Source organism: Sapajus apella, unplaced genomic scaffold, assembly GCF_009761245.1.
Source record: "Sapajus apella isolate SASKATOON/1434 unplaced genomic scaffold, GSC_monkey_1.0 scaffold1, whole genome shotgun sequence".
NCBI lineage: Eukaryota > Metazoa > Chordata > Mammalia > Primates > Cebidae > Sapajus > Sapajus apella.
In genome coordinates this window covers 34,302,681-34,314,074 of record NW_022436941.1, presented here as the reverse complement: position 1 = coordinate 34,314,074, position 11,394 = coordinate 34,302,681, and the positions used below count along the sequence as shown (strand labels likewise).

Here is an 11,394-nt window from a genome sequence, read left to right as displayed (position 1 = left end):
TTTTTGAGACAGAGTCTTGCTTTGTCATCCAGGCTGGAGTGCAATGGTGCCATCTTGCTCACTGCAACCTTTGCCTCCCAGGTTCAAGTGATTCTACTGCCTCAGCCTCCCAAGTAGCTGGGGTTACAGGTGCCTGCCACCATGCCCTGCTAATTTTTGTATTTTTTAGGAGAGATGGGGTTTTACCATGTTGGTCAGGCTTGTCTCTGAACTCCTAACCTCAGGTGATCCACCTGCCTCAGCCTCCCAAGGTGCTGGGATTACAGGCATGAGCCACCGCACCTGGTCCCTATTTGCAGTTTTAAGGATGCTTGTGCTTGTATGTTACACTACATGGCAAAAGAAAATTAAATTTTTGGATGAAACTAAAGTTGTCAATCACCAGTAAAATTGATTATTCTGGATTACCTAGGCTGATCCAATCACAGCATCCTTATCCTATTAAGGATTTTTTATCTACAGAAACTTATCCTATCAATAAGGCTTTGATTGGATCAGCCTGGATAATCCAGAATAATCACTTTTTCTGGTGATTGACAGCATTAGTTTCATCCAAAAACTTAATTTCCCTTTGCCATGTAGTGTAACATACACATAAGTTTTTGTAGGGCAGGACACAAACATCTTTGGGGACTATATTCTACCTACCACAGCCCTGGTTATCCATACGTTTCCACTATCCTTGGAAGAATTGCTTTACCTCTATGATCCCAATTACTAAAAGGTTATAATAATGATAATAATGAAATATTAATATATCATCTGTTTATTTCACATTTCTAGACAGAAATAGTATCAAGAAAATGTCCTATACTCTTCATTTGGCTAGCACAGCTTATAGGGAGCAGGAAAAGAAAAAAAAAAAAATCAGAGTTTATAAGACCATGGTACAATCACTTTCTGTAACCTGTGTATTGTTGTAACTTTTAATTCTCAGCAATATAATGGGGCTTCTCAAATTCATACATTTTAATTCCCAAAAGCTGTCATAGAATTATTGGTGAGAGTGAAGAGCCTTGGAAAACAAGAGTCCTATTGATTTTTAAAATAGTATTAAATTAAGAAACACGGAATACATGTAAATTATTTGGAAATTATGCTTGATTCAAGGAAGCTCTTTTATGTCGTATTTATTTTGCTTTTTGTCTACAAAAACTTATTTCTATGTAGCAAACGATACGTTTCTGTAGATTAAAAAACTCCCCTTTCTCGCTCTCTCTCTACATATATATACACACACAAACATATATGTGTGTGTGTGTGTATATATATATATATAGCAACTATTTTATTATGCTTAACATTAATACTTAAGGACCAAATTTTTAAATTATAAATTAAATTGCATTTTTCCAAGAGGAATAAATCTGAAGTTTTATTCTAAAAATAAAATATGCAAATGTTATTAGAGAAAAATGGCTTTTTAAATGAGACTCATTGCCATGAAGATGAGATTGAAAAATTCTGTAATTTTAGCACTAGCACTTGAAGGGACAGTGTGCTGTTTGCTTTGAACATTTAAGGCCAAAATTGTGTTTTTTTTGCTCACAACCAATTAGATGAATATGAATTCTTAAATGAAGCATCAAAAAAATACAGCTCCAAAATTTCAAAAAGTTTTAGCATCAATAGCAATGCTAGAATATGAGGTTCATTGTTCTTTTCAATCTATAGTCCTAATGCTAATATACCTATTCTTACATCATATAGTATAAAGGGCTGAGGGACTGGGAATATACAAGTCTATATCTATCTATATATGTATGTAGATATATAAATATATAGATACACACACAATCTATATCTCTCTATATATAGGTAGTTATATCTGGTACAGTTAATTGACTATCTCCTATTGACAATAGTACTAAAATATGCAATATCCTCTTAAGTCTCTTATGTTTTGCCACAGTTGAGGAAAATGTTCCACTATATGTTTCATATATGTAATTTGATTATATGGAAATATTTAATTAAATAAAACACTTAAAAATCATATACATATAAGTTAACAGTTTAAAAGCACACATCTTAATGGCTTCCGAGAATTGAACAGAGTTGTGTAAACAGCACACAGATTAAGAAACAAAGTCTTAACAGTACTCTGAACTCTTCTGAGTTGCCATAGCCCACTCTACGTCCTTCAATTATAGCTTTAACAACACATTCCTGATATTCTCAGATTACACGTTTGTCTTTATCACTTAACTAAAGAGAAATATGGAAGCAAAGTGATTCTTACTCTGATTTTAAATTGCTAAGTTCAAACCCTAGACCTGCCATTTATAATTTGTTGATGTGGGACATGTTATTAGCCTCACTTTTCCCATCTGTAAAAATGGAAAACTGTTATCTCTTATCTCATAGGCCTATTGTGACTATTAAGTAAATTAATGCAACTAAAGCCTTTATAATCATGTCTTAAGTAAGCTCAATAAATATTAGTTGTTTATTATCTTTGTTGTGTGTTAGAGCTCTGTCCAGGTTAGAATGTGGTACCTGTATGTCATATCATTATTATATGTGAGCAAAACCTTATTTTATTCTACTATAAGACTGCTGGGGATTTTTTCTTTTCATAATAATCAAGGGCTTTACTACCTGTGTATATCCTATTACATTCCAGCTCAAATTCCAGAATCCTAAAAAGTATTTTGTCCTTTTCTCTCTGTTTACCTTCCCAAGTACACAGAGAACATTAGCTCATTTTTGTTGACTCCTTTTTGTTTCTTTAAATGTGATCTTTGGGAATCTCCTATGCCATTGAGAATGATGCACTTCAAAGAGTTGTCCTCTATGCTTTCTGTTGTCAAAGGAACTGTTTTTGTTCATCAATCTGCTTTTCTAGTCAGGGGCTGATAACCTTGTTTGAATATTGAATGCTTAGTTTATCAGTTATAAAGGAGAAATTTGCCTTAAAAGAGTATAAATCTTGATAGGGTAGGAGATAATGTTTAATTGAAATTTTAAGCAAGACTCATCAGCTAGATTGCTGAGAGTTATACCTGTGTCAGGAAGTGAAGAAAAGATGAATGTCAGGATAATCATTATGAAATATGTCTAAAACCTGGAGTGAGAAACATGGATTTGATTTAGAAACTTGAACATGGAAATGATTTTCTTTAACAAATGTTATGTGTGCCAACATCATTTATATACATATTTCATTCAGAAAATACAGAACACTTTTGGTTTTTAAAGATTTGAGGGTCTTATATCTGTTTTCTAGAAAAGTCTCACTGTTTAGTAGAATAGATAGATCTAGTTTAACCCCTTCAAACCAGTGAGATAATATGAATTTAATAACAAACAACTTAATTGTTTATGATTGTATCATAAAGGCTTAGAGTAGACAATGACCAAGCAGACTTTTAAAATGATCTTATATGAGGGCTTTTTCAATTTCCATTTTTATTTCTTTATTACTTACATGCATAAAATGTAGGTTCCTTTTACAGATAATTTTACAGATAATTCATTTATTCGCTTGAAAGCTACTCACTTGTTTCCTTTGAGAAGACTAATAATAAACCTCATTATTTTTAAAATCAAAGAATTGAATAAACCTAATATAGCTGTTGATTTTAAAAATCCATTTGTGCAGAATAACTGAAAATAAAAAAATCATATATCCTGTCATATTTCAATGATCATAAGGACATATAACTAGACAAGTAGCTCTCTCATTTAAAAAGAAAATGATTAGATATTCTTTCCCATAAGGAATTCTGTAATATTAAATGTGTTGCTATAAAGAGCTGGTATAAAGCTGACAGGAGACTATTCCCGGTATCCTAACAATAACAAAAAAGAAAACGATTACCTGTATCTTTTTGTATCAAATGTAGCTACATGTTAGTGAAGCTAATTTTCCAATCAGCACAGCAGAAATGGTTATTTTATATTGCCCTCTTCACAGCTGTCAACAATAGATGTATGCTGACTTCATCAAGTTGACTAGGCCCAATATATTGGAAACTCCTCCTTTGAAAGTTTATAAGCAGTTTTATTTTTTAGAATTATTTAGGTTTTAATTTCCTCTAGAACTCTTAAACGTCAGCTTCACCAAGTATCAGGACAACTTTTGGAATAACCACTCTTTCCCAGGCTGTAACCCTTTCCAGGAGAGAGAATGTATTAAATAACATGGTTCTGGAATGTTTCCACCCCTGAATTCTAAACCAGTCACAGAATCATATCTCTTAGGTCTTGATTAGAATCAAACAATCTACAGACACATTAACAGGATCAAAATGAGGTAACAGAATCAAACTGATGTTTCTTTCCTTTTCTTGCTCAATACACTTCCCTCTTTTCTTCCAGAGCTTGTTACTCAAAGATGTATGAGTACAGTCAGCCCTCCATATCCATAGGTTCTGCATGCATGGATTCAACCAATTGCCAGTCAAAAATATTCATAAAAATATTCCACATGTTCCAAAAAAGCAAAACTCAAATTTGCCGACCAAGCAGTATGTTGAATCCATGCAAATGAAGTGATGTGTAGGTAGTTTATTAGGTATAAGTAATCTTCAAATGATTTAAAGTACACAGGAGGATGTATGTAGGTTGTATGCAAATACCACATAATCCATCTTATATAATGGGACTTGAGCATCCATGGATTTTGATATCCAGTGGGGTTTCTGGAACCAATCCCCCATGGATACCCAGTGATGACCGTATTGCCCTTTCGAAGAAAGCGTCTATCAGGTCTGATTCATGACTCAGAATAAGGAATTCCTTATTTAAAAAACAATATGATAACTATTCCGAGCTAACTGTTCTCAGCCATTAACAAATTAAACTTGGCCCAGGTATGGTGGCTCATGCCTGTAATCCCAGCACTTTGGAAGCCAAAGCGGGAGGACTGCTTGAGCCCAGGAGTTTGAGACCAGCCTGAGCAACCAATGAGACCCCATTGCTGAAAAAAAAGCCAATCCCATCTACTTGGGAGGCTGAGGTGGGAGGATTGCTTGAGGCCTGGGAGGTTAGGGATTCAGTTAGCTATGATTGTACCACTGCACTCCAGACTCTGTCTCAAGAAAACAAAATAAACTTGTTTTGCTCTATATTTGACTTTGCCTTAATCAATATCTTCTACTTGAAAAAGCTAAATCACATTTTTAAAACTCCTTACAATTTCCATTATAACTTGGAAAGGATGAAGGGAATAAGGAAGAGTTGGCTTGTTTTGTAGAAGATTCTGAAAAGGGCAGTTATATACTTTGAAGTCATTAAGTAGAAAAACAAATGTCTTTTGTTTTGATAATGAAAACCCTTACAGATAAAGAACAGAAAATTCTGCTCCTGAAATTATAATATAATATTGTCTTCAATACATTCAGAATGTATATTACTCTTGAATTTCTTTTCCCTGAAATTGAGTTCACAGTTTGGTAGAGATACTTTAAAGAGGTAGTTAGTAGGGGTGAAGAGGAAACAATGTTTATGTCTTACAGCACCTGGGAAAATATGTAACATGTCATTTTGATTTCAGCATCTATCTCTCCCCCTTGAATCTGCAAATGTAATAGAAGGAGATGACTGTTTTCCTTTTTATTCTTATCTGCCTGGACTCTATCTCCTATTATACCCACCCCAGCATTATTATCACTAATCATAAAAATGAATTGCCCTTCCAAGGATATGCTATAAAGCAAACCTTCAAAGTCAGGTTGTTTAGATTTAGAAGAGAAAGGCTCAAATGAGTTATCTTTTACTCATAAATTTATTAGGGAAAATAAGCAAAATTTCCAGTACCCCAACCACTGCCTTTCCTCCCTGGACCTAGTTAATTTCTATCAACTCTTTAGTTGACTCTAAGGACTGGCCTCTAGGAGATCCTGATGCCTAAAACACAGGTACAGAAAGCCTATGTAAGCATTTTGGTCCAGGTCTTGGCCTCCAGTCTTATGATGGGCTGGTGGATCAGATGCTTGTGACGGGGATTGCAAACTCACTCAGGCTTGATACTTGAAGGAAGAGGCAGTTTATTTGCTTCACAGGCATCACAGAAGGTTCCTCTGCAGTTCTTACACATATTCTTTGTTAGGCTGCTGTCTTTCTGGCACAGCTGACACACCTGTGGCTTCTCAGAGAGCAGCAGCTGACCCTGTTCATTCAGAGGGCGGGGTTGCAGTCTGTGTCTTTCTTCCAAGGGCTTTTTTAGTTTAAAATTTTCCTCTAGCATTTTGTGCTAACCATCCATCTTAGATTCTGGCTTCTGGGAACGCTTTCCTGGGATGCTCCTGTCATTTTGTAATCTTTCTTTTTCCTGTTTTAGTTCTAATTCAAGCTGGTTCCACTGCCTGGTGAGCTCCTCTGCTTTCAGCTGTAGACTGTTGATCTCGTCTCCAAAGTCCTGTTTGAAGAGCTGTTTGTCCAACTCAGCAGACTTGCAGCTTCGCTCAGCCTGGTGCAATCTTTGTTCAAGTTGTTTAATGGTAGCAGCCATCAATTAGTTTTCCAAGAGACTGTTTAGTTCACTTTTCTGTTTTACTCCTAAGTCTGAACTCGGCAGCTTAAAGGCAAGTTCACGGTTGAGAGCCCTGAGATCATGCAGCTGCTGCCGAAGAGATACCAGAGCATCCTGCTTCTCACAGACATCCTTCTCCAGCATCTTCGTAGCCAATTCCATCTCCTGCTTCATGCTGATCTGCATCTCCAGTTCTTTTTCAACATCCAATTGTAACTGTGTCTCTTTTTTTTTTAATGCTTTCTTGCTTCACTTAGTGCTTGCCCTTCTGCAGTTCTGTCTTGCTTGGGACCCTTCTGATTGGATTCCAGTATGTAGGAACTTTCCTCTTTAACTTGTTCCATTTCTTCTTATAAGGCAATAATCCTGTTGTTTGCAACTTGAAGCTCCTGTCAGTTTAGTGTTCGATTTTTCTAATGCATTTACTTTTGCCTGAAGGTTGTTTACAGTAACATTCAAATGTCTGTTCAGTTCTTCTAGGCAGTTCTTCTGGTCCAGATTGCAGTAATCTGACTGTCTCCTTCACTACCTTTACTGCTGTTCTGTCCTTGAGGTACACTGAAAAATCTATAACTCCCACCTGAGATTCCAAGTCTTCTCCTTTCATACAGAAATTGACATCAGTGTGATTCAGACCCTGATTATGGCTCCTTCTTCTTCCATCATGAGGGCATTGGGTTCGTAGAATTCATTAAGAAGTTATTTGATCAAAGGTTTCATATATTCCAAAAGTTTCTTTTGCATTAATGCCCAACGAAGCCAGGCTCTTCCTCTACCTAATGGCGTCTTAAGTCATGGAAGATCTTTAACACTTGCTGTTATCTTTGTGGCTTCTGGAACAAGCTTTTCTACCAGCTCTAGAGGGCCGCAAAAGGATTTATTTTGTCCACCAAAAGTTTTTGTTTTATTTTGTTTTGTTTTGTTTAGCTTTCAAGCCACGTTTCAGACAGTGTGTATAACCACCAAGAATTGCTGGAGAGGTACATAGAGTCAAGAGTCCTCTCCAGGTTCAGAGCTGATTCAATCAAGCCCCTGATACTCTGGCCGTGTTCATGAGGTTCATACGTTCGTTAGCCTTGAAATAATTACTGTGGTGCTTGCCGCCGCCGCCGCAGCCACTCAGCAGCTCAGCAGCTCAGCAGCAGGAAGGGCAATGGGGAGCCAGGCTACAGCGGGGTCCTGCAGGAATGCTGCAGCTGTGGCTACTGGCGCGCTCCTAAGCCGGCGGCGCTGCCATCGCAGGTTAGAGCAGGAAAATGGTGGCGGCCACTGGCAAGGCTGGCTCTGACTGCCTGTCAGGGGAAGCCAGAGGTGGCTCCTCCTCGCCCTCTCCTACAAGCAGTTTTATAAGCTTTCTGAGACTAGAAAAAAAAAAAGTCTCATTATTTTAAATGCAAACTTTTTTTTTAACCAAAACCTCATTTTGAACAAAACAAAATACTCCAGCCCACCTCCAAATTATCTCTGCATCATGCTCACAACCTCAGCACAAAGTTCAATAGAGGTTTATTGGATATGTTGGCTTCAATTATTGAGTGCTGTCATGATGAAATTTCGTCAGTTTCTGTAAACATTCTTTGAGGCCAACTAAAACTCAGGCTGTTCAGAGGGTTACACTAGTTTTGAGAAGGCTTGCAATGAGGATCCATTTTTTTAGGTCTACCTCAGAAAAAATACATAGGTTTAAAAGCCAGAGTTTTTGTTAATGTCACACATTTAAAACCCACATACACAGAATAATTACTTTTTCTCTGTGGTAATTAATATATAAATATTTTAGAATACTAGGAAAATTCAGAAAGTTTTGCTAGTGCTGTTTGCCTTCATTAGGAAATACTGAAACAATAAATTGATGAAAACTGTTAAAAAATTAATCTGTGACATTAAATTTTATTTCCAATTATGTTTAGTGGTAATTGTATTCTTTTTCTTTTGTATTTTTAACCAGTCTTTTATTATGAGATATATAAACTCATATTTAATATCATATGTATGTATGCCTTTGACATTTCAGATTCCTATTTTTATTAAATAATCAGCTTTGGAAATATTACTTATTCTATTTTAAATATTTGATTCTACATTACACGAAATGCCAGGTTTTTTATTTTCATTTTTACTTTTTTTTTTATTTATCAGTTTTGAGACGGAATTTGGCTCTTGTTACCCAGGCTGGAGTGCAATGGTGCGATCTCGGCTCACCGCAACCTCCGCTTCCTGGGTTCAGGCAATTCTCCTGCCTCAGCCTCCTGAGTAGCTGGAATTACAGGCACGCGCCACCATGCCCAGCTAATTTTTTGTATTTTTAGTAGAGACGGGGTTTCACCGTGTTGACCAGGATGGTCTCGATCTCTTGACCTCGTGATCAAGAGATCACGAGGCCTCGGCCTCCCAAAGTGCTGGGATTACAGGCGTGAGCCACCGCACCCGGCCTGAAATGCCAGTTTTAAGTTTGGTTTTGTGGACAATTAGACAACCAAAAAGTCACCACCACAGAATTATTGTTTAGTGAGAGAGAGGCCTTAAGCATGGAAATTGTTAAAGTAAACTTCTCTAACCATAATGGTTGAATTACTTATTCACAGTGGTAATGGAACTATTGGGTCACTTTCAAAAAAAAGAACTACATAGTTATATTACTGCAATTGTGATACGTCACTATTTTATTAAAAATGGGACTTATTTTTTTTTTGTTGTTTATTTGCCTCACTTTGCCCACCCTAACCAAAACAAGGTAAGGTCTTAGTTTAGCAAGAAAGTTGACAAGTTACATATTAATCTGATACAAAAAAACTTCAAAAAACAAAGAACATGTGTGTCTTCCTCACCTTATGAGATTAAGACAGCACTGAAAATCATCAAATAATTTATATGTAAAGTGGCACATTTTTTAAAACAAATGTATTGAAATACTTTCAAAGCAATATTTTAAACATGTTTTGAAAGTGTTGCCATACACTGTGATTTACATAAGCAAGTCTCACCAAAAACAATGACTAATGTACTTATCATATTCATTTTAGTGATGAAAAAATTTTGGATTCTTCCACGTGTCCTCTAAGAGTGCCATCCAATTCAAAAGGGAATTTTTAATAACCATTCCCAAGTCTCCAAATGCTTGATGCATTGTAAACCCTTATGCTTACAGAATTACAAAAAAGGAAGGAATCTTATAAGTTAGTAGAGAATAATTTAAGTTTTATGGTTACTAAAAAATATTTGAGAGAGATGGATTGATATGCAGTATACATTTCCTGACAGAATTATTTAAAAACAATTTTTTAGGGATATTAAATATGAAGGTGTTAAACCGTGGGAAAAGGTGTAGCTTTTCCAGGAAAAAAAAAATAATGTTTATGTTGGACAGGGTAGGCAGAGAGAAATGCAAATTCTTCTTAAAATATAAGTTACAGTATAAAAAGTACATATGCAAAAATTTAGTTTGGTCTTTGGATTTGTTTTCTAGTTTTAGCAACTGAAGTCCAATGTTGTTTTAGTGACTGGGCATAATTGTACTTATCCCCAGCTTTCCCAAAAATGTATGGATAAATTTTCTGTCTTCACATCACTTATATTTTATATCTATGTGATCATATTTGGCAGAAAATTATTATTCTTTACATAGGTTTTGTAGCATTTTACATAATTCAAATTAGGCATGTATCATGACATATCTGGTGCACATCCTGGTACTATTAGTAACAAAGTAAAATTTTGCTGAGAAAGTAAGATGAGAAATTTAGAAGCTTTGATTATCAGATGCTGAGTACAGCTGTGGTATTGAAAGCTAATAGTTTGAAAACAATAATTACTGAAAAAATGATGCTACGGAATGACCATATGCATACTGTGAAAAAAAGAAAACATATACACACACACATACACACACACATGCACATGCTCACACACACACACAAGCTATAGAAACAGAGACAGATTTATGTGATAACACCTCAGTTTTTCTTTAACATAGTTGCTTTTTCCTTTTTTTCCCCACAGTACTTCAGACAAATTCAGTACATTGTATAGTTTCTAACCTTCAGAGTTATTTAAATTAGTTTTGCTAAGATTAAGAAAAGTGCTTTTTGTGCTAATATTATTTACACTAGAAAAAGCATGAAGGTGTTTTGAGCGATTGTCAAACTCAGCCACCCCTCAATAAACATAAAATTTAATCAAAATCAGTATACTTCCTAGGCAAACTCAGCTTTAAAGTGAGCTGCCTACTCTACTTTTACAAAAAGCAGCAACACAAACACACCTACACACCCCTACCCATTCCCACCATACATATACTCTTGGACAAAAAAGTCTTTCACTAAACTTTACCTATATAGAAGTTCTAGATGCAACCATGATATAAGGAAAATTGAGTCTGAATTTCAAATTTAATTTTTCCTGAATGTGTACATGAAGTGTGCATGTGTGTATGAAATAATTATGTTGCCATTCTCAATTGATTATAATGCTATTACATAATCAATTTTACATTGTGAAAATTAATTAATTTTATTTTTTAATTGATGGACAAAATAATATCTATTCACTGTGTATAAGATGATGTTTTGGAGTATAAATATAGATTGTGGAATGATTAAATATGCATAATTAACATATGTATTACCTCACATAGTTAACATTTTTATGGTGGAAACACTTTACATCCACTCAGCATTATTTTAAGAATACACTGTATTATTAACTATAGTTACTATGTTGTACAATAGATATCTTGAACTTTTTTTCTCTTATCTAACTGGAATTTTGTATCCATTGACCAACATTTCTCCAACATTCACCCCCAGGACCCAACCCCTGGTATCACTCTCCTGGTCTCTACTGTTGTGAGATTAACTTTTATAGATTCCACATATGAATCAGATAATGCAGTATTTGTCTTTCTGTGTCTGGCTTAT

The 11,394-nt window shown here is 35.4% G+C and overlaps 1 pseudogene; it reads right to left on the bottom strand.

Annotated features, from left to right (window-relative positions):
• Positions 1-6,199: 6,199 nt before the first annotated feature.
• The window catches only part of LOC116555620, a 40,933-nt pseudogene continuing 35,738 nt past the window's right edge, over positions 6,200-11,394 (bottom strand).